Raw genomic sequence first — 22064 nt, 5'->3', positions numbered from 1 at the left:
CAGTTTAGCCAGGGAGAACTGATAAGCGCCCTTGTGATCGAGCAAATCACCCCTCTTTGGTCACCCTTCTCCCATGCCACTGTGCAACTCTATACCTGACGTATGCCATATCTTATTCAGGATCCACAGACATTTCAACAATTTCCACAAATCAGTCCTTTTTGAGCCGTAATTAATTTCCAGCCCCTTTTCTGTCTCGACACAAGTCTGGAGTGGCTTATCAATTATGCACATTCAGAAGACCGATTGCGTCCGCTAAATCACATGACCTTAAGTGGGTATCAACCCCATATCAACGTGTTTTGAGTGTTGTTTGCAAACAATAAAGCCAATATACCGTGTAGCACCCAGCACATCAGTAGTCTGGGTACGGTACCTACCGTTGGCTTTGTTTTGGTAAATGATACTTATGAAACACTTTGCTCTTGGTGGACACCCTGTTTGTTGATATTTAACTAATACCCCTTATAGGTCACGTGACTTATAGCTGGCGTGATCGGTCTATTCTGGATTCTAAACCATTATTATTGAAGCACTCCTGATTCTTACATGTGGCATGTAGATGACGTGTGATATAGGCCAGTGAGGCTTTAAATCTTCACTTGGCTACAGAGAGGTGCACAACCATAGGTGAAACAAACATGGAAATGGGGGCGCTATTGAATCTGTCCGTCGCGAATATTGACAGTATAGGTCGAGTTTGGGCGGCCTGTTCTTGACACGGGTTTCTTGTTCTCGCACTCGAACGGCGGGAACACGACTCAAGAACACCGTTCTCGGAACAGGATCACACACCACCTCCTCGTCAGGATTTTACAGGAACACACTGGCACGGTAACTCGTGAGATTTTGATTTTTGAAGAGATGCAAAAAGCAGAGAGATGGCTTCCAAAGCCATAGACAATGGGAAGTTTTGCAAAATTACCATTAATTATTTGCCGTAACACAGAAATGAATGTTTCTGTTTATATAGAAAAGAATTCAACCCATCCAAACATTAACTCTCGAATAGCGTAGCCTACATGGACGCCGCCATGTTGCATGTTGCTTGTCACTAACTACCAGCTATAACCAGTTGTTTGTTCCCGGCGTTCGAGCGGCCGACCCACGAATAACAAATCGAGCTGTTCGTGAACATACGGGAACAAGGCGCCCGAACTCGGCCTATCGGAATGTCGATAGAGGGGGTAATTAAGCTAGCACAATCCAGGGTGCATTCCACCAAATGGTTGTATTTCTGCGCGCGAGCTCATTAATATTTTGTGATCCCACGGGGTTTTTTTTACAATAAAATAGGTCATAATCAGGAGGCGTCATAGAAATATTTCTACAAATCTCGAATTAAGGACTGATAGTCTCCAGTTCAGGGTATTTCTTTCACAAAAAGCCCGAAATTGCGGACTTATTTTGGAAAGAGGCGGGCGGTTCCATTCAGAAATGAGTGCTTAGTTTTATTGCTATTTTGGGGTATCTTAGTTCAAAGATGAATAAATATGTTTTCGTGGCTAACCCACATAAAAGTGAAACGAAAAGTGATCTCCTGGCCATAATTTTGAATTTCCAGTGAAAAAACGGAGGCCAACCTCTTCACGAGAGTCAACAGGCGGCGCTATTTCGGCCCGACTTTGCTCTGTTTTCTATGGGTGCGTACTTGGTGTAGTGCAACCATCAGCAGCAGGGTGAGGCTATCTGGTTTGTAAGTGACTTCGTCACACTAACGGCGGACGCGCCAGGATTAGCAGGGTCGCAGTAGTGTACGCATTGGACGCGTCGACGATCGCCGAAGTTGCACGTTAACTTCCGGTTTCCATGGTCCATGGGCGTGGTTTAAACTGAAGTGACGTCACGCTTACGAACCACGCCTGCCAGGTAGTCCGTGAATGAAACACGGACCCTACCTCCGGTACGGTACGGTGCGGATACGGACAGCTCAGACACACTGCATGACACGTGCAGTGCGGTGGCACATAGTACCCGTGCACGTGCGTATTATACTGAGCGCATGGTGGTTGCTTTAATTTAATCCGTTTATTTTTCGCGACTTCGTGTATCATCAAGGCAACGCGTAAGAATAGTCTCTGAGGAATCGCTGGCACACCTACATTATATGGAGTAAGTACAATGTATTTTGCTCTTAGGATTTCACATTTATACTTCACACGAATAAAAATTCATAGGCCTAGTCCTTGAGACCATGGACATAATGGTGAAAGGAAAAGTCTAGACCATATTGAGACTATTCAGGAGGACTAGGCCGGATCAGCGCTAGGCATGCCTACAGTACATCATACAAGGCCCATTTCTGTGAAAATGACATGAGTAACGTGACTTTAGTCAGCCTATATGCCCATCTCTTTGATTTTGCATACATCTTGCAAATTGTTTATATAACCCTAGCAAGTCATTGGATGTGATGTGTTCACGTAATGTAATACCAGGCCATAGCTCTACTGAGTAGAGCACTCTTTGTCTTTTTCGATTTTGGAAGGAATCAGTCATACGAAGCGATACCGTCCAAAATCAAAAAAGAGGAATATTACCAACGCTCCACTCAGTACTAGAGCTAGCTATCCCACGGATATAAGCCCAACAAGGTCAAAAATATTTTTTTCTGAGTGCTAGCCCAACTTCACTTTGACATGCTGTGCATATATGAATTTTTGAAATATTTGATGCAACTGCATCAGGATGATGTAGAGATCAGTCTGAGCAACTTATAGACTCTAAAAATTGCCTTTTTAAAGATTCGGACATGGTCCGGCAAAACATGGCAATGTGCACACACTGTAGGCGTATACTCATCAGTCATGTCAGATTGTCAGTGTGAAGTCGCTAACTTGGTCTGGAATCAACTCGCTTGGAGTCAACTCCGTCTCAGGTCAGCTTGGTCCCAAGTCAACTCGGTCTTGTCAACTCTGGAAGGCAGGTTAGTTTTGACACACTGTAGCATAGGCCCTACCTGTATTAAAGTACACGTATTTCCAGAATTCTAAAATTGCATGTGCTGTTCATGTAAATTTACTGACATTTGAATGAGATGCCTGGCCTTGTAATTTGGGAAGGCCAGGCACTTGGATGCATCATTAATTACCACAGATGAGAAGGCAAAATCCCAGTCTTTCTTGCTAGACTGACAAACTCTGGCATATAAGTATTTCCAGAATTCTAACATTGCATGTTCCCTATATTTACACATATAGTCCTATACTGACATGTGCAGCTAAGCTGCAGTGCTGTTGGCTGGTTCCCTGTCCAGTCACACACTGCTTTCGGCAAATCATCGGTAGCGCGGCTCGCACTCTGTGACGTGACACGAAAGTGACGAAGCAGCTGTCAGTTTTGTGCAAGTGGGGCAAAATTTCACCGGAGTGGGAAAACGGCAACAGAAAGGCAAATTTTTTCCTCCAAACGAGGAAAAGGTGAATTTTCTGCAATTAGCAACCTAGGGGATAGTTTACCCCGTAAGTAGTGAACATACTGCTGCAATTCCAGCTCATAAAATCAAGCAGATGTTTAGTTATGCCCGCGGGTCTACCTTTCAATAGGCCTTCATCCATGATCACATAGGCCTACGTTGGCCTGCATCATACATGACAAAAAGTTGAGTTCTCAAACTTGCTACTGTCACTGCGTACTGTACTGACTTCCAAAGCCTTTCCAATTACATCAATCATGGACTGTATGTAGGTCTAGTGACCTGATTTCCATTTTTATTATTTTTTTCTGAAGTGCAAAATGAACGCTTTGAAAATGTACCCTTGATGAAGAAAGTAACTACTAACGTTAGGCCTGTTTTTCTGAAAATAAGTTTGTACATGTATGCATATTTAGGGGTAATTTACTTGAATTTATCATCTTTGAAGAACTTCTTGTGTGGGATTTTCAGAGATTTGTTCAAGTGTGCCACACTAGGGAACATTCAGCTGAATTTATGCCAATTTCCGGATGCTGTCATTTTTGAAGATCAGGTTTTTAAATTTCATAACAGCAAAATTGTTCACTGAGGTGATCAGTAGCATGTATTTTGAAGCTTATAATATCATTATTTACTGTAACTGAATGAATTCAAAGTTTTTCAGCAAAGAGGTGTGGCAGTGATGGATGAAGAAAGTCAAGGAAACGTCGAAGAGTGGCACGTTGGAGACTCAACTTCATTAGGGCCAGACTAGTGGACTATACCTCTGTATACTTGGCCCTGCTCCAGGACTCCTAAACTAGAAACAAGTGGAGGAAGGCATAAATATTAGGATAAAGCTCCCCGGCCGTGATCGGTATCAGCCACATACAGGTATTTCTCAATTGCCTTTTTGATTAATTCACCCAGCAGTTTATCATGTTGAATTTGCCCAAATGGCAAATTCCTGACCATTATACCTGTTGGTGAATTATTTGTCGTCTCAGTACCATAATGTTGTTACAATTTGCTCAAGGTCACTGGCAGTGAACATGTGCAACTGTAGACACCAGCAGCTGTGGTGATCTCTGAGAACATTAATTGCTGCACCCCACATTAGGTGTGTTCAACTACACGTAGCATCTATCATGGGTTTGAATGAATCTATTTTTAACATAAGAGTAGCTCCCCTTAGGCTTTCATGCCTGTAAAAGTATGTAGTATACCAGTACAGTCATTGAAAAGTTTAGGACCACTCATATAAAATGCATCAACCTGAAGAAAAACCAAACTTAAACCAATCAATCATGGCAACTTTTGTTTATTTTCAATGTGTAACTTTTGTATCTTGGTTAAACAGCTATTTTACCACATTTCCATGATTTGAAATGTTAAACCAGTCTAATGTTTAGTGTGCCCTCCTTTTTTCTGATTACTTAGACTTTTTTTTCTGATTTTGTTTTACCCATGCTGCCTTACAGACAAAATATCATACAAGACCTGCCTTTGCAAAAGATTTCATTCAAATGGGTATAAAGATAGCACTACTACATTGTACAGTGATGTTATGCACCATTCAATGAGACAATGTAATGCAGGCCCAGTGACAGAAATGCCAATACAATTCCAGGTGGTCTTAAACTTTTGCAACTTCCTTGTATTTAATTTGGCCACATACATGTAGTGTGGCCATGATACTCGGTGAAGCAGATCAGCAGAGACAAGTCAACTTACAAGTCATGTATTGTTCCACATAACTGGAGTGCGGTTTTCTGCTTGAGTCCTGTTTGTTAAAGTCAGTGATTGAAGTCTGAGTGTACATGTACATGTATTCTTATAAGTTCTGTTTGACACACTGTGCTTGTGAATGCTAAAAAAGCCGGGTTATTTTGGACCATGTGACTTGTCACAGCTGGCACTGTGACTCTGCCGTCCCATGTTTCATTTTGTAAAAATTAGGTCCACTCAGTCTGACATATTGTTTTGTTTGATGGTCATTTGAAGTTCAAGACTGCACACACTGTATGTGCCGGCCCGCCTACATGGACATTGAGCACGGCAGTGGAGAAGTATCAAGTTTTGGCTGAGCTGTGATTCCACAGCCCCCTCCCAGCTCTTTTTTTGGGTTTAACTTTTGTTCATGGTTTTCAAGTATTATTTAATTTTTCAGTTTGGTCATTTTTTAAGAGCTGATCAGTATTTTTGGTTTTGATACTTACATGTAGAATTGATGTGTGAGTCCCTGTTGATTCAGTTCCCTGTAACTTTGCCGTTGAAGATCCTTCAGTCAGTTGGAGTTTCTCTTATTGTGATAGCTGGCTGTTTTTCCAGGTCTGCCATGTAATCGAATGCACCCTACACGCCTGCATTGCATTGGCACACTTTGATGATGGACCCCACACCTTCATACACACCTGGCAGCTGGCAATCAGGTAAGAGATAACTGGATGATGGAGACATGTAAGTCTGGATATGACATCATGCTCATACACATGTACATGTAATTGACACCTGCTAACCCATCTAATTTGATTGCAATTTTGCAGCTGTGGTGGCTTTACCTTCCACTCGTGAAAGGGGAAAAAAGAGAGGAAGACGTCTTTTGAAGGGGGGAGGGGGGCTGCATGGGACAGAAAGCGATGGAAGGTGTTATGTCACTGTGTGTGTGGGAGGGGGGGAGATAACCTTTCCCCTCCCCCATAGGGTCAGGAAGATCAGGCATAAATTGAATAATGTATCTGCTTCAGCTGAAAATCTTTTCTTCTTAAAAATCAAGTTGAAGCTGCCACTTGGTGCACCCATCAAAAAAATGTACGGTTCTGTGTTAATTTCGGTTGTCTTAGAGAACTTAACTAAAAACTACAGAGACTGCACAGTGCCGGATGTTATACACTTTGTAGATGTGATGACAAATATTTTCTGGCTGAGAACATTACCGACGGTAAACCTGTCTTGGGGTGTAATTTCCCCCAAAATTTACTGATGAAATCCACAGTTTCGAATCTTTGAACATTTTGTTGCAGCCCCTTAAAAATAACATGAAAATGAATAATTGTCTTTCAAAAAGAAATTTTTATGATAAATGGATGAATTGGTTAAATCATTTTATGATTATTTTAATTCCACAGATCAAGCCCCTTATTGTCATAATATCTGCTCTTGGAACATTGATGGAGGTCCAAGTAAGACGGTCAGATTGTGGAATCAAAGAGGGCCAGCAGTCTACAACCTTTAGCAGAGGAGTTGAACTGTAACAGAATGTTTGTTGGCTGTGTTAGGCCCAATAAGACCAGCTGATCACATTGCCTGCACTGTACAAATCATGATAAAATTGGCAAAATCTGACTAAAACAAAGATAAAATCAGATGAATTTGGCCAAATCTGCCACGACAACAAACTGGTACAGGAAAAGCTCTGGGCACGCCTCACTGCATGTGCGAAGCATGCTGCTGTACTGTACACATGGAGCTGGAGGCTGGGAACCATACAACCATTTTCCCTGTTGGCAGTAGTCTGGTTCGTATGTTTAGCATGGTCGCGGTCAATCTACATTGTATGGAAACTGTTCCCATTGGACTTTTTGTGCCCCTACCAACTTACCGTGGCTGCACAGAATTTTTCCGCGACCCGGAGCCAGATTAGCGTGCAGCGGTACTGATCGCTCATCGCTGTTTTCTGTAGCGCTTCATTTTGTCCACGGTGGTAATCCACTCGCAATGAATGCCACAAATAGTGGTATAATCTTTAAAAACAATGACGGATTTCCTCTGATATTGACAACTGAAAAAATGTTGGCAATTCCCAGCAGCTCGGTCTTTTGTTCCGAGTACGGTCCTTTGTTACAAGGCCCAGCTCTTTTGTCTGGTTTCGGGCTCCCCGGTTTCGTGTATTCAGCCTATGTACCTGAACTGAGTCCCCCGGCAGCATGTGGTTAGTTATGAAAATGGCTTTGGAATCATTCATATTAATTGACAGAAAAGAGGCCTTTGTATTTCTCCAGTCCAGTTAACTTTTTCTATATTGTTAGGGCACTTGTTGGCAAGTGGATAGAAGCAGAGATGGTAGTGAGAGGGGAAGAAACAAGTGCTGTCCATCCAGGAGAAGTCTGTCTTCTGCAGTGACTGTAAGTTGTCTTTTCAAGTATTGAAGATGATGTTGAGGCCTACATTGATGTCACAGACACATGCATAAGGTAACGTCAAGGCAGTATTGAAGATTTCAAATATAGACACTCTAGCCAATACGGGACCCAATCACTTTCAGGTTTTACGACAATCCCCATTGTGCAGTTAATTGTGTATAAGGGAGTAGATAGAATCTGCCCCGCAAGACTTGTTCTGATATCGCCACAGTACAGTAGTCAAGCCTTCAGGAGTTTTCAGTATCTCTTTTGTTGTATTTTTGACACCAATTTCGTGAAAATCGTACATGCATGTATCTTTCTTGTTACGAGCACCCCTTTTTCCTGAAAGAAAAGGCAAAAAAAAAAAAAGCAAGTCTTGTCCAAGCCACTTTGGGTCATCAAGCTAGTGTTTATTGCGGTTTCCTTGGCATGAAATGACTGAGAATATTTCTTTCCCCCCTTGGATGGGATGCCAGTCAATCACAGGTTGCTTCCCAGCTAATGCTGGTACCCATTTATACTCCTGGGTGGAGAGAGGCAAGCAGGGGTGAAGTGGCTTGCCAAGGGCCACAGCGTACTGCCAGCAGCTGGATTCGAACCTCCAACCCTATGATTGGAAACCATAGACCCTAACCGCTTGGCCACATGAAAGAGGTCAGCCATACTTTTCCACTTTTTTACGAGCCAAACCTTTTGTTTCGTATAGCAGGTTTTTACAGTCACTTTGACAGCAGCTCTGTGAAAATCACACATACTGTTCTCATGTAGCACCCACTTTCCCACAACAGGTCAACCAAAAAAAGTAACCTTCAACTTCAAATGGCCATATCAACTATAAGTTGTATGTCAGATTGATTTGAAACTCCACATCTGTATTGATAAAGAGTGTTCCATATGCACGTCCCCTGTTGAAAAAATTCAGGCTTGCGATGGCCAAGATCTCGGCTGTGAGATGGTACAAAATACAGTGTTGTTGTAGTCGAGACCACTTAAGACCACATAAGACCAACAGAAGACCTCCGGTCTGAATTCAAGTCACAAGCTATTCAAATGAACTGCAACAAAAGCATTCCTTTGTCATTGTTCACACTGTAACCTGTGACTGATCTTGTGTGTCGTCTTTTGTCTGGTCTTGTGATGGCCTCGACTACAACACAGACAAAATAACCTGGTAACTTCCGGGTTAACACTGGAATAAAATTGACGTAACTTGATGACATTAATTTGTTTCTCCTTGCAATCCTGGCAGGAGGAATTTCTGTTGTGTTTGCTGCATCAGAGGCTCTGCTATAAAACGCTGACCAACCATAGAGGGCGCCAGTACCATTCCATGAAGCCTGCTATATCACATGCTGGGAATGGAAAGATTAAAGGAAAAAAAAGAACTGAGTACTGCCTTAGTGGCACAATGGTAATGGAAGAGGGAAAAAAGAACTGAACACTGCCTTAATGGCACAATGGAAATGGAAAGCGGAAAGGTACTGAACACTGCCTTAATGGCACAGTGGTAATGGAAAGAGGAAAAAAGAACTGAACGCTGCCTTAATGGCACAGTGGTAATGGAAAGAGGAAAAAAGAACTGAACACTGCCTTAATGGCACAGTGGTAATGGAAAGAGGAAAAAAAGAACTGAACGCTGCCTTAATGGCACAGTGGTAATGGAAAGAGGAAAAGGAACTGAACACTACCTTAATGGCACAATGGTAATGGACAGAGGAAAAAGAACTGAACACTGCCTTAATGGCACAGTGGTAATGGAAAGAGGAAAAAGAACTGAACACTGCCTTAATGGCACAGTGGTAATGGAAAGAGGAAAAAAAGAACTGAACGCTGCCTTAATGGCACAGTGGTAATGGAAAGAGGAAAAAAGAACTGAACACTGCCTTAATGGCACAATGGTAATGGAAAGAGGAAAAAAGAACTGAACACTGCCTTAATGGCACAGTGGTAATGGAAAGAGGAAAAAAGAACTGAACACTGCCTTAATTGCACAGTGGTAATGGAAAGAGGAAAAAAAGAACTGAACACTGCCTTAATGGCACAGTGGTAATGGAAAGAGGAAAAAAAGAACTGAACACTGGCTTAATGGCACAGTGGTAATGGAAAGAGGAAAAAGGAACTGAACACTGCCTTAATGGCACAGTTGTAATGAAAGAGGAAAAAAGAACTGAACACTACCTTAATGGCACAGTGGTAATGGAAAGAGGAAAAAGGAACTGAACACTGCCTTAATGGCACAGTGGTAATGGAAAGAGGAAAAAAGAACTGAACACTGCCTTAATGGCACAGTGGTAATGGAAAGAGGAAAAAAGAACTGAACACTGCCTTAATGGCACAGTGGTAATGGAAAGAGGAAAAAGGAACTGAACACTACCTTAATGGCACAGTGGTAATGGAAAGAGGAAAAAAAGAACTGAACACTGGCTTAATGGCACAATGGTAATGGAAAGAGGAAAAAAGAACTGTACACTGCCTTAATGGCACAGTGGTAATGGAAAGAGGAAAAAAAGAACTGAACACTGCCTTAATGGCACAATGGTAATGGAAAGAGGAAAAAAAGAACTGAACACTGCCTTAATGGCACAGTGGTAATGGAAAGAGGAAAAAAGAACTGAACACTGCCTTAATGGCAGAGTGGTAATGGAAAGAGGAAAAAGAACTGAACACTGCCTTAATGGCACAATGGTAATGGAAAGAGGAAAAAAGAACTGAACACTGCCTGAATGGCACAGTGGTAATGGAAAGAGGAAAAAAGAACTGAACACTGCCTTAATGGCACAATGGTAATGGAAAGAGGACACAAGAACTGAACACTGCCTTAATGGCACAGTGGTAATGGAAAGAGGAAACAAGAACTGAACTCTGCCTTAATGGCACAGTGGTAATGAAAAGAGGAAAAAAGAACTGAACACTGCCCCAATGGCACAGTGGTAATGGAAAGAGGAAAAAGAACTGAACTCTGCCTTAATGGCACAGTGGTAATGGAAAGAGGAAACAAGAACTGAACTCTGCCTTAATGGCACAGTGGTAATGGAAAGAGGAAAAAAGAACTGAACACTGCCTTAATGGCACAGTGGTAATGGAAAGAGGAAAAAAGAACTGAACACTGCCTTAATGGCACAGTGGTAATGGAAAGAGGAAAAAAGAACTGAGCACTGCCTTAATGGCACAGTGGTAATGGAAAGAGGAAAAAAAGAACTGAACACTGCCTTAATGGCACAATGGTAATGGAAAGAGAAAAAAAGAACTGAACACTGCCTTAATGGCACAGTGGTAATGGAAAGAGGAAAAAAAGAACTGAACACTGCCTAAATTCCCTGATTTAAATCACAGTCTAGTAGTAGCGCCCCCACTCATCCAGAAAAGCTGACAAATTTTAATGTTTATAGCAAAATATCGTCAAATGTGAAATAGTCTCTAAACTAAAAAATTCAGAGGACCTGACTTTTCAATCCTAGCAGAATGTTTCTCCAAGTTATGTGTTCAGGTTTCAACCAACACAGTTGAATTTTTAGTGACACCTACGTGATATACATTGTAAAACTGAGCATTTGGAAGTATAAATTTAGAAAGGTTTGCAAATTTATGTTTGACCTAAAATTTACTGAAACGCATGCAAGGTCTGAATACTTTGTGTATTCTCTGGCTTTTAACGTATTGAAATTTCTGTTTTGTTATTTAAATGCATGCAAATGTCTGTGCCCTCTGACCTTTTTTGAAGTTGCGCAATCCTAACCTTTAAATATATGTTCCGAAATTATATCTATCAAGAGGCCTGTGGCCTGGTGGTTAGCTTGCTCGCTGCCAGGCCAGGGGACCCCGGTTCAAACCCCGGGGTCCCCGGAAAAGGAAGTTTTTTTTTTTTTTTTTTTTTTTTTTTTACTAAGTTTTTTAACAAAATTGTGCATGCCCACCTGGGATTGAACCCAGGTCCTTGTGCATAGCAGTTAGTGTCCTTAACCACTATGCCACGGCACTTTCTTGAAAAACTGTGCTCGTTTCTAAATCTTAAACCTTCCATTGTTTGGACTTAGAATATTTTTTTGCCAAACTGTACACTGGATATGGGCAAGGGTGGAAGTCCTAGGGGCTGTAAGTCTGAGAGCTGATAGGAAGGGTAGAGTGGATGGCTGAGGGCTTGGGACTATCAGTATTTGAGCTCTAAGGATCCCATGGGGTTGAAGGACATAGCTTCTTAATGTTTCATGTTGCTGTTGGGTTTATTGTAGCCCATATAAGATTGAGACTAAAAGGCTCGAAGAGGGAACTTTATATAAGGAGCTTGGAAGATGTTTAAGACTGCCAGGGCTTCCATGCAGGATGAGGCTGTAATGTAAAATCTAAAGATGAAAAACAGATGCACCTTAAACTCTGGCAGTATAAAATGGTCCAGATTAGGAGAAGGGTCACAAGGCAAAGTACTACAGTTTTACAAATAGATATACATGTACAAACAAGTTGGGCTAGTTTTAAATAAATGAGCATTTATTACACTTGCAAATAGAAATTCACTGGTCATAGCAATAAATGGTGATTGTTTTATATACACACAAGGCATTTTTGCAAAGTAATATTTTCAAATGAAACAAATTTCAAGTCAGTGCTAAAAGGTCCTTAGGAATGCACTAAAAGGTGTTTAGTGAAAAATTGTTTCAGACAATTCGCGAAACAGAATTGGTTAAAATTTAAACATGTTGGCTGCAAACAAAAATTAAAAATCAAGAACTGTTTAAATCATATAGTTTTTGTGCAGAGTAAGGGCCTTGGAGTGTTTTCAAAAATTACATTTTTGCAGTAATGACCTTTGAACACTGAGCCAATAATGTGCAACTTGCAGTTTTGTGATAATTTTAAGTGAAAGACTTTTTTCTAATGCTCTGGCAATGTGGATGTACAACTTGGAAAATACAAATGCACACAGAATTTTGTCCCAGGAAAAACCAAGGAATGAACAAAGAAATTGACTGGAGTGGGATTTCAACCTGCAACCTCGGGAACACCGTACCAGTGCTCTACCAACTGAGCTATCCAGCCCTATGTCGGTGGTTCTTCCCATTTGTCAATATCTCTGTTCGGGGGGGCAAACTTGTTAAAAGTGAGGTTCAGAACAGCCACTGGGTTGACTGAACAGTGCTGGTATTATGGCTGCCGGAATGGGAAGACCATTCAATTTTTAAAAGGCATGCAAGAGTTACAAGCTTTTAGTCCTCAAAAGAAGTAATATCAAAATGTCTAGAGTCTTTCCAAATGGTCATTATTTGCAAATTTTGAAGTACATGTATAGCATCTTGATAACTTATATGTAAACATGAATATTTTAAAATGTGCATTTATATGAGTCAATGCATTACAATGTAAAGAAAAAAATTAAAGGCGAACAAAAGTCTTTCTTCAAAAGCAAACTGACCAATTGTCTATTCAATTTACAAAGTACCTCTTAAGTTATAAATAATTTGGATCTAAGTACAGTACAACGTCACTATGCTGAACAATGTGGTATACGGAACATGCCTCTTGGCTCCCAAATTCTCTGTGCACTTTTACTGGACATCACAAATTTGTTTCAAATGAAAGAAAAAAATTTAGGACTGATGACAGTGACTCAAAATTTAAGATGTCAATAAACTCCGAAATTGGAACGGCCATGTTATGAGCCCATAGCAAAACAAGCAGCCGCACAAGAGAATCTGTTTTACACCAACAAGAACACACATGTATGTGTAACAACTGAAATTTCAACATACGAAATGGCACCCGCTTTTTCTGCAAATAGCGCCCTCTTTTGCCAGGACTTTTCCCCCTTTTTTCATGAAAATCAGAACATTTTGAATTTTAAGCCTATGAAATGAGATGACTGGAACAGTACCAATGAAATCGCAATAGTTGGGGAGGCATGCTACACCAGGCATTGTGTATGGACCCTGCCCTGTTCATTATAGCAGCATTGAACTAGATACCAATATATTCTACTCGAAAAATGAAAAGGATCAGACATCTGTCTCTGAAAATTTCAGCCAGGTGTGTACCTCATTGACTTTACTTATCGTACACTGAAGCTCATGTTCATGCTTGGCTGAGCACCATAGAATGTGAGACAATGCAATTGGTTTGTTGCGTTTCAGAGCCCAATTAGCTGGAAGGGTCAAAAAGCATTAGGTGATGTGTATTGCTCAGGTATTGCGCAACTTCAAAATGGCCACCTTTTACTCTCTGTGCGCATAAATTAAAGATGGGATGACTCTGAGGCAAGGGGGTGAGAGACTGGGAGTGTCTTAGTGAGTTGGGGGGGGTACAATGACATGAGACTGGCCAGTGCTATACAACCCTATTGTGGTAAAATGATGTACATGTATGTGTCTCACTTCAGGACATTTTGAGAAATAGTTACTGAAATATTGGACCTCTTGCCATTTTGTGTTTAGGTTTTGGAAAACTGTGAAGCTTTTTTTAATGTCCTGACAACCACATATTTGATTTTTTGGTATCAATCATCATTTTTACAGATAATTATAAAAATATGTGATTCGGAGGAAGATTTGCAAACAGATACATGTCAGACATTGCATTATTTTACTGAATAAAAGGGTCTCAATAGTTACATGTAATTTGTTCATGCTGAGAGACATCTTCAAAGTGCTTCATTTCTGTGATCAAAATCACAATAGTACCCTCACATTACCAGAATATACTCATAAACAGCACCCTCACATTACCACGATATCATTGTAACTCATAAACAGCACCCTCACATTACCACGATATCATTCCAACTCATAAGCAGTGCCCTCACATTACCGCGATATCATTGTAACTCATAAACAGCACCCTGACGTTACCACGATACCATTCTAACTCATAAAAAGCACCCTCACATTACTTGGTTAAAACCCAATTTTTATGCATCATTTTCAGAATTGAAAGGACCTGGACAAGGTGCTGACCAAAGTTTTTTCAGTATCGTTGATCATGAGACTTCAATACTCTGTAGCGGAAGTTTCTTGTTTTGATGCCAGAAAAATAGTCAAATAGAATGACGCTCATTTTTTGCGATGTGAATACCATATGTTTCAATTATTAATCACTACGTTTGATCCTTTGAGTAGTGTACAAATGCAAATAGACTTGCTCCGTCGCTAAGGTGGAAGCAAGTAACTGCATCTCTGAGAAGATTGAGTCCTTTCCTTGCCTTTTTGTGAATCAGTGCCTACGATTCGGGTGAGGATCCCTCATGCAATCCTGGAAACTGTTCCTCCTCAGTGATGGAGGCGAGGACTGGCATCTGAGTTACTTCCTGCCTTGACATTCTCTGTGAAGTCCCATAGGATCTTGTCCTCCATCTTCCTTCTCTTCAGGGTGAAGGAAGCGAGGGCGCTCTTCTCATCAACATCATGGTCTGTTTCTCCTGGGGCATACCCACAGCTTTCATATGAGGAGGTCTGGGGAAGAAATTAATCACAAAAGGAACTAAGTTGCAGCAGAAATTGAGACATTTCTTCAGAAATTATAAGATCCTTGTACGCTCCTCGTGTTTACACCTTTTATTTTATAAAAAACTGTTCTGCCTATTGCTTTCCATCCATTTTCATGTCAGAAGATGAACTATGACAAGAGGATTCCTTTGACACTGCCGACCCATTACTTCTGAAAGCATTTGTGATTTGTACTCTATGTGAAAAATATTTTTCCAGACATCCCTTTAGGGTTCCGTGAATCAAAAAGTGCAATTTTGAAACACTTAAAATTGCCTTTCCCTTTTCCTGACAAGTGAGGGCGCTGTTTTACAGTAATACTGTAACATCAATCAGGGAAGACCACAAACCTAAAATATCTATGGACCAAAAGCTCCTACAGAAAACGATTGATCCCAAAAGTGTGGGCAGAAATATTTCAACAGTGTGCACAAGTCTGTTGAGTTGGATGCAAACCAGAAATTTTGGATGGTGACTGATAATACTGTTAAAGTGTTTACAACAAGGAACTTTAGGCCAGGAAAATGTGAAGAATTCCAGTATAGTGGGTGTATTCAACTAGCTTGCCCTGGTTACAAGGGTTTAACCTCATCCCTATCGTCTTGCTTGGTTGACACAATGCACACAACCATCCCTCGGTCAGGGTTGCCTTAAAAGCTAGCCACAAGCACCCAAGGGTGGATCCAGGACCCGATTTGTTTTTGGGGAGGGGGGACAAACCTGATTCTGGGGCAAAATACTTTTTTATTTTTACAGTTGCTTGAGAGGCTAGGCTACATTTTCACTTTTCAAAAGAAGGGAAATTAAATAGGCCAAAAAGATCCTTTCATTTTTTTCAAAAGAAAACAATTTTTGCTTTTTTGGTCATGACCCCAATTGGCCCCTCCCCCTTTCCCCGATTCATCCTTGCAGAAAGCCAGCAATGATATGAAACACAGGACTCTTACCTGTCCTACTTATGATGTAACCTGCCTCTTCACTTTGGAGATATCATCGGTCAGTCCACCATGACGCTAGCTACCCTCAACAATCATATCGGCAGCCATGGCAGTGCATTCACCTGGCAAGGAGGCCTTCCCAAATCTAAACACATGGAAAAATGACAAAAAACCTAGGGTTTTTCAGTCACACTGTAACAATAATTTGTTCCAAAAATGAGCAAAACATCTACGTTTCAACCCATCACCACATAGACTCTTACTGTGGGTCGCTGTTAAATCCATGAAACTATACAGTGCTGGGGAGCGCAAGGTGTAACAGGCTGGGTGAGTGGAAATTTCTTGAAGAACCTCTGAATTTTATCCTAAGGAGCTGGGGGAAGGGAATCTACTACCTTTTAAAATATTTTCCGATATTATCAAGGCGCATATTTTCCACAAGCCTTCTGGAGTTTTTTGAATAACTCTTTTGGGTCATTCTGACACCATTTTAGTGAAAATCCAACATACCGTTCTCGCACAGCACCTTTTTTTGGACAGAAGTCAACCGAGAATGCATACTTTCTGCTGCCATTCCAAACTTCCAAGTGACTGTCAAATCATATGACAGATTGAGATAAAACTTCAATTCTTGTATTGAGAAGGAAAGTCATGCATGAGAAGTTTATAAAAAATGTCAGCATTGGACAGCCCAATTCTTGGAGGATTGCCGCCGGCTGTGAGGTGGTCCAATGTAACCAAGCTCTTCTAGGGTTAAGACGTTAGGAAGTACCAGGGCCAAATCTACCTGCAAAATTTGTTTTCTTCACAGTTGGCAAATATGACTGACGAGTGACAGCTTTTTTACCTGCTGTTTTCTTCATCCACTGTCAGAGTGGCTGTCACTTGGGTCCTCACTGGAACTTGAGTCTCTCTTGAGCCCAGTTCTTGAGAAGAACAAAAAGGAGATAAAATACTGATGCCATCACTGACTCTTGGTCTTAACTTCAGCAGTGAAAACAGCGTAGTGACTTCATCATAAAAAATTGAAAAAATGATCATAAATGTAAGCAGTATCTTTCCTTAGAGGAAAGCTGCATCGCATTGTTGAATTTGTCGGACGAAGGAGGTCACAGTACAAAGGTTTTGTATAGAATTGTTCATTTTGTTTCTGATAGCTAGGGCCTATTTGGACAAAATACATGTACTTACCTTCACTGTCTGTGCTACGGCTAACATCAGAATCATCTTCATCATGTTCTGTGAGGCCAAACTTGTCAGAGCTGACAAAGTGTGAACAAAGTAATGATTATTTAAGCAGCAAGACTTAAGGACAGCAAAGAAAGACCTGGAATAACCTGGATCCTGGAAACCTTTCCGAATCCTAAAAAATCCTCCCCAGAATGATACATTCTCCAAAATTCTACAGACACATCAAGTCCCATTTGAATTCAAAGAGGGTGGGATGGGCTCTACCTTCCTCAATCTTCCACAAAACTCCTGTTGGATTTTGAAGGATTTGGGAAGGTTGGCATTAAGACAGTACGGAAGAAAAAGAGTAAACTTGCAGGAATAAAGGTCACTTTCTCAATCCAGCTTGTCATTGAATAATCTGGTGCTGGGAAGGAACTTACTCGGGTTCTGTGCTCTCCACTAATGCTGCCCACTCATTGGCCATTCCTTGCTCCATCATCTTCTCTTAATGACTTCCTCCTACAATAAAAACAAAAAACCGAAATGCATCCCTTCAGCTTTTACAGTTGTCACAGCGACATCCTTCATTTATTGTTGAAGCCCCCTACCTGCGTGCCCCCTAAGTTTGGCGCAATTTGATTTTTTGCCTCCAGTGCCTTGCCGGAGCAACATTTTTACCTCAAATTTCAAAGTAAGTGAAATGTCATCAAACTCCTACTACTCTAATTCAAAACTCCTGATTTTACTCACCCACGAAAAACTTTCCAATGAAATTGTTATTTTGGCTCAATTTTCCAATTTTTTTCCTTCAGTCCTTCCTACTAAACCTACCCAAAAATTAAAAATAGTTCCGGACAAACTTTTGTTTAAGCGTATGCAAATTGAGGTAATAATAGAAATGATCAAGTTTACAGAACTTCTCAAATGTTTATGTAGGGTTTTTGGCGATTTTTTCAAGTGAGCCACGTGAGGGAACGTTAACAGTCAAGATGCAATGGCACGATTACTTGATATCCTCGATGTTAGTCGCGATGTTGGCCCACATGTATGGAAAGAAATCCATTACTGATGGCAGTAAAATTTCCCTATGGTGGCCAGTGGTCACTATTAGTATACCCGGTAGGTAATACCAACCATCTCAAAGCAATTTGAAAAAAGTGTCCTAAAAGGTCAAAATTTAGCAGTGAAAATGTTGCTGCTATTCACTTAGAAAACACTTGAACATTCCAGACCAGTGTCCTAAGGTTTCTTCCTCCGTGGTCCATTTGTGCAAAGGGTGTCAAACCGATCCATATTACATCTACATTTATTTTGTTTATTTATCTGATCATCCAACAGCGCATTTAGCACCAATTACAGGATGATAATGAGTGAAGAAGACAATAAAGAGATGTTCAGTCTTAGAGGTGGGAAGAAAAGCCCAGATAAGTGTACATCATACATTATGGAATTCTTTCTGAAATGCACATGTAGGTCTATCCGCCTTGAGCAGAAGCACCCCCTCATTGGTCAAAAAGAGCCATGTCATGCATATTGGTGGGGAGAGTTCATTTTAACTGGTAGGGATGCAACCGTGATGCGTGTACTTCATAGTCTCCTGTGGTGCAGTTCCCACCAGAGGAGCCTCTGTTGCTAGGAAAATTGTGCCCTCTCATGGTCCCACCCAGGTCTCATAACCCTAACTGAAGAGACCGAAAGTGCCCTCCAATCTGTGCTAGGTGACAGGCCCAGGCCGAGAATAAGAACATGATTGATGGAGAAAAGATATTGGCCATGTTTAGGTTTACCCCAAAAACTGTGGGGTATGCCTACGGGATGTTCTGAAGTCACTAATCTGTGTGACTTGCGGCCATGTTTGTTTATACAGGATTGCAATGCTATCTGTTTTTTTAATCCAGCCTTTGAGGTATTATGACTGCTGACGCAAATTCAACTTTTTCAATCAAATTTTCACATGAGAGCAACCTTAAGGTATCTACATGTATATAACTCTTGAAAACTGTGTAATTAATGCCGGTTTTAGACTTTTAAGACCAATCTTATTTTGAACAATTGGAGGGTTTACTCACGTATCTCCCGTTTTCCTCCCAACAATCACAATGTACTGAGCAATCTATGTGCATCACAGGCACAGTGCACATGCACGGGCCAATGGCCAATTTAGCAAGGTCAGTTTGTTCATATATCAAGAAGGGGGTGGAATCTTGTTATTATCGCACGAGTGGCCTCTGAGCTGCGTGACTGGATTGATACCATCAGACGAAGTGCTTTGCTAGCTGTGACAGGTTATGGTTAAACAATGCCACCTCCAGAAATAGTCGAAATGACTTGCGGAACAAGCTTGGCTATGCTGGCTCTTGGCTAGCTGTTGCTGCATGTGCACTGTGTGATGCACACAAGAAACGATTTGCAAGATGTGTGCAAAATCTCAGTGGGCATAGGCCTAAAGTCAGATAGTATAGGCCTACTACAGTTCCTCAGGTCATTTTTACAGAGATGGGCCATGCTCATGTACTGTAGCCAGTGAGTGTAGACATTCCTCCATGGCTGACCCCAGTCCTATATTTACATGTTTACTGGTCTCAACATGGTCTTTTCCATTTTCCATGGTCTCTGTGATCCTTCCTTCATGCTCTCACCTTCCTCCATGATGCTCTCAACTGAAGAACTACATGTAGGCCCAAGGCCTATGAACTTTATTCCTGTAAAGTGTGGAATTACATGTATAATGGCAAAATTCATTGTACTTACTCCATCCATGGAGGTTCTACCTCCATGCTCCATCAATGTCATCACGTAGGTGTGCCAGCAATTCCTCGAAGACTAATTTCTTCATGATACAGTGCCCAGTGTACATGTACATGTGTGTACTGCACACATGCACGCGTGCCACTGCACCCGGCCGGCCTCACGTGTTGTTTGTATGTAGTGTGTCTGTCCGTGTTCTGAAAGTGGGTTTTCGGTGCAGCGCGAGTTTCGTGTGGTGACGTCATGCACGGAGTGCACCGTACAGCGCTAAAGAAACGGGGAGGGGGGTTACTGTGGAGCTATTTACTTTGTCAACAGAGGACGCTGTTAATTGCATTAATTGAGGGCGCTCTATCGAGCTTTTTCGCGTGACTTATGGGACGTGCACGCGTGAATTTTTTTTTCAATTGGAAAAAGTTTGACCCGGAGTGACGATTTTTGATTGGCTACAGTAATGGATGAGATGAGATCATGGATTGAAGCACCGTGTGTGCCAGTTGGATGCTTTGTACAGTCACTACTCTATAGCGCTGAAAATCAGACAGCAGGGCTGGCAAGTCAGCTTTTGATGGAGCACAGATTCAATTACAAAATTCGTGCACTCACGGTGCCGTTGCAGCCACCCCAATTTTGTCATTAAACTCGATCAGTCGGCGCATTTGAAGTTTAACAGACTTGAAAGCAATCTGTTTTCATAAATATCCGACAGTTCTATACTTTTTAATCAAAGTTAATACTCAGCAACGTAACGTCTTATCTGTACACTGTTTCTATGCTTATCGCTGACTTTGAGTATCCTGGTAGGGCAAAAAACCTCTGGGCATAAAAATGCATGAAGGAAGCGCCCGATGGGATAAACCATTTAAGTGAAGATTTGCGATTGATTTCAGCTGAATGTACCGGTAGTTTATCTTTTCTGTAAAAAACGGAACAAGGCAATTAACTTGAAGGCTGTTCAGCTCCATGGTTTATTTTATAGAGTTATAGATTAATGTATAATTTTTTTTTTAAATCCATCACCAACCAGTGAAGACTTATTAGTCAAGTAGGAAGTGAATCCTTCGTCGTTCACGGCAATAAACATGGCTATTTTGAAGAATGCCATGAGGAAAGCACGCACGAACTTCCTCCAGAATTATTTGTAATCTTGGTCATATCTAGGCTGTCTGATGAGATCGAAATGCTTGAACTCTATGTGGAAATAAGCCTGGGGCTATATATCATCGTGACTTGTCGTGTACTCAAACTAGCGCCGAGATGAGTGTGTGTGTGTGCGGAGGGGGGTCTGCAAGCGAAATCAGCTCGCGTGCACGTAGCCATAGCAATTCAAGAATTTTTTGTTGTGGATGGAGTTGTTTATAGTTTCGCAGGCTTTCCGCAGAGTTTGTTTCTGGAATGTCTCATACCATTGGTGTTGGTTCATCCTGAGTAGAAAGGTTCGATAATATTTGTTTTCATTTTTTTTACAGGCAAAACTAATCAGCTCGAGTCACACGCACTTTGTCAGCCTACTGCTTTCAGTTATTTCGGGTTTGAATGCAAATGATGGCTTCTGTTATAATTTTTGACAACGATTTAATGAAAAGTTCTCAATTTTTTCTGTGGTTAAATCTGTACTCAATCAGGTTGAATTTCCCTTCCCGGATACTGTCATGGAAGATGAGCAGCCTTCTTTTCTGCGAAACCATTAGCATCAATCGTCGTAGATTTTCAGTCCTCATCTTGAAGTTCTCGAAATGATGGAGGCCTACATTACCCAAACCCGATATTGCCTTTAACGTATCGCGGGTAGGAATATCCCCTGGAGGAGTCTCTGCGCTGAACGGAAGGAGGTGCTCATTAACATGGCCGTTGGTTGGCGGGCTTTATACACAATGTCGCATGTAAGTTCACAAAGGCCCGCGGCCAGACTAGCCGAGCGAGAAGAATAGAAAAAAAACACACGAGGGGCGTCTATAAAACGCCAACTTTACCCATGTCGCCGATTCGAAAACCCAATTACTGAAACGCGCCATTGATCTGGGCCGCGGCCAGCAGTGTGTTGACGGTCCTGTAAGGGGGGTCGATTACACCCCCCACAAGCCAAAAATCGATTGGCCCAGAAAGGATCCCCTCCGCCACTTGATATTCGCTGCTTGTTAGAAGTAACCGAAAATGTTTGGGACCTTAATTGTGTCTCTCTGCGATGCGTCTTTGGCCACGAGACCGTGGGTAATGA

At 41.5% G+C, this 22064-nt stretch overlaps 2 long non-coding RNA genes across 3 annotated transcripts; one reads left to right on the top strand and one right to left on the bottom strand.

Annotated features, from left to right (window-relative positions):
- Positions 1-1704: 1704 nt before the first annotated feature.
- On the top strand, positions 1705-10360 carry LOC147797012 (uncharacterized). 2 transcript variants are annotated; one of them, XR_015427548.1, is made up of 7 exons: positions 1705-2112; positions 2745-2926; positions 4072-4288; positions 5726-5826; positions 6523-7518; positions 7995-8172; positions 8768-10360. It is a non-coding gene; the product is annotated as an uncharacterized LOC147797012 (long non-coding RNA). The 2 variants fall into 2 exon arrangements; XR_015427549.1 differs by lacking the exon at positions 7995-8172 and having other exon boundaries at positions 1706-2112.
- Positions 10361-13230: 2870 nt separating this feature from the next.
- Positions 13231-20065, bottom strand: LOC147797011 (uncharacterized). The gene is made up of 6 exons (XR_015427544.1): positions 19850-20065; positions 17539-17617; positions 17117-17187; positions 16773-16851; positions 15935-16070; positions 13231-14954 (listed from the first exon to the last, which is right to left on the bottom strand). It is a non-coding gene; the product is annotated as an uncharacterized LOC147797011 (long non-coding RNA).
- Between the last annotated feature and the right edge of the window lie 1999 nt (positions 20066-22064).

Source organism: Acanthaster planci, linkage group LG13, assembly GCF_054643075.1.
Source record: "Acanthaster planci isolate LZ-2023a linkage group LG13, COTS_SCS, whole genome shotgun sequence".
In the NCBI taxonomy this organism is placed as follows: domain Eukaryota; kingdom Metazoa; phylum Echinodermata; class Asteroidea; order Valvatida; family Acanthasteridae; genus Acanthaster; species Acanthaster planci.
The sequence above is the reverse complement of the archived record's forward strand: the minus strand, read 5'-3'. Positions and strand labels throughout refer to the sequence as shown.